Here is a 2,500-nt window from a genome sequence, read left to right as displayed (position 1 = left end):
GCCATGATTCACTAAACACAATTATGTCATCTGCAAATTTTAAGTTGTTTAGGTATTCTGCATCAATATTAATTTTTACTCTTTCCCAATCTAAATTCTTAAAAAGTTGAGGCATGCTATGAATAATTTAGGAGAGATGGGTTCTCCGTGTCTAACTCCTTTCTCAATCGTAGTTTTCTCTCTATCTTGATCTAGTTTTAGGATTGCTGTACTTCCTATATAGACATTTTCCTGTGTTCCAGCATAAGATTCATTTATTCTTGTCTTTGAATGGCTTTCATTGCTGCTTATGTTTTGACGGAATCAAAAGCTTTCTTATAGTCTCTAAATGGCATACATAGTGGTTTGTCATACTCTGTTTATTTTTCCATTAGGTAGTTAATTACGTGGATATAGTCAGTTGTTGAATACCCACTTTTAAAGTCTGCCTGGTTCCTTCTTTGATTAATAGTCTAGCTGTCATTCTGTTCGGCCTAATATCTTTGTAAATATTTTATATATTACGGAGAGTAAACTTATTGGGCGGTAATTTTTCAGGTCTTTTGTCTCCCTTTTTGTGTATTAGTATGATGATAAAGTTTTTCTAATCTATAGGTATAGAGCATTCTTGCAGACATTTGGTATAGAGTTCAGCTAGTTTTACGACTATGAAATCTCCCTCATCTATTATTAAAGCAATTGTTAGGCCATCATCTCCCGCTGCTTTGCCTCTTTTCATGCCTTTTAATGCTTTTCTTACTTCTCCAATGCTTGTTTGGTACATGCTCATGTGTTTTATTATTTTTATTGGTAAAGTTATTTCTTATATCACTATTGTGTCGCATTGTATAGAAATCCTCTGCAATTTTCATGATACCATCTCTATTTTTGATAATTTTCCCCTTTCAACCTTTAAAGCAGATATCTGTTGGCGCTCTGTTCCAAGTTACCTTTTCATTAATTTGATGCTTCTTCCTTTCCTTGGTGTTTCTTCAATTTTGATCTGATTGTGTTTAGGAATATCTTGGGTTTTACTTTGTTTAATGTTTTGAATAATTCTGCTGATTCTATTTCATTGTTTTGGATAGTTCTGCTAATTCTATTTCTCTTTGATTTTACACTAATTTCCAATATTTTCTTTATTACGTTTTTGGTCTTTTGTGATAGTTTTCCTTCATATTGTTTAAGGACTTTAACACGTATCCCTTGTGCTGATTCCAATACAAATTTAGTTGAATTACTGTTCATTTCTTCTTTAAATGGCTTCCATTTCATCTAATAGCTGGGAATACCTATATTGTAATGCTAAACTAAATTGATCAGAATTTTCTTATATTATAGGAGTGTAAAAGTATGTGTGTGTGTATATATATATATATATATATATAGAGTGGGAATACCTTAGCGTGGTGAAACATTTTGTGTATCACCATAATCAGCAATGCTGTACTACTCGGGCCACCCATTCTAGGCTGATTACTGTGAACGATCAGACAGAAGTCTCCCACCATCACTAGTCCGGTTTGGGCAGCGTGAGGATGAAAACTAGCCAGATCCTAGACATGAATAAGGACATGTCTGAGGTCTTTGTCCTGCAGTGGACTAGAAACGGCAGCGTTTGTTGTTTTGTGTGCACACATGTGTGTTTATATATATATGTATATATAATCGTCGTATTCTACAGATGAACAAATTACATGACTTGAAAAGATAATGAGAAAATGAACTGAACAATACTCACCACTTTTGAAAAAGTAATCATGAATTCCAGAAGACCAATTCTCATTAAGGTCATTCGATGTTGAGACGGAATGGGAAGGAAGCGACTGTGCCAGTCTGTAGCTATTGGCACTGGTGCCAGAAGGAAGGAAGCGTCCCCATGACTGCTGCCCTATCCAGGCCACCATCAGAGTCACTAAATTGGCGTTGGGTAACATTTTCCTGGAAAAAAAGAAATATAGATAGTTACAATACTTTGAAACAACCACTATGAGTACGGATGTCAACATCATGCTCGCTCGTAGCATTAAACCTATTAATGAATTTTCATTTTTAAGATGTGATGTACCTGGCTCTTTGAAAAATGGTAGTTACGAGGTTCTGGATTATAAAGAACTGCAGAGAATTGAGTTTTATGATTGACTGGTCAGAAGTTTAAACCCCGGTGTTTCAAACTATGGACTAATTCATAGGTCGAGAAACGATACGTCAAATACGTCAAACTGAAACTAATATATATATATATATATATATATATGTATATGTATATATGTATATATATATGTATATATACATATATATATATATATATATATATATATATATTATATATACATATGCATGCATATATATGTATATATAAATGATTATATATGCATATATAAATACATATATTTATATATATATATATATATATATATTATTTATTTATATATATGTATAAATATATATATATATATATATATATGTATATATATGTGTGTATATATATATATATTATAAATATATATATATATTATAT

General features: G+C 31.6%; 1 pseudogene; it reads right to left on the bottom strand.

Moving 5' to 3' along the window:
* LOC137642174 (hatching enzyme 1.2-like) overlaps positions 1 to 2,500 on the bottom strand; it is a 458,262-nt pseudogene that overhangs the window by 13,007 nt on the left and 442,755 nt on the right.

This window comes from Palaemon carinicauda, chromosome 6, assembly GCF_036898095.1.
Source record: "Palaemon carinicauda isolate YSFRI2023 chromosome 6, ASM3689809v2, whole genome shotgun sequence".
Lineage (NCBI taxonomy): Eukaryota > Metazoa > Arthropoda > Malacostraca > Decapoda > Palaemonidae > Palaemon > Palaemon carinicauda.
Note: the sequence above shows the minus strand (reverse complement) of the source record. Positions and strands in the feature narration are given on the sequence as shown.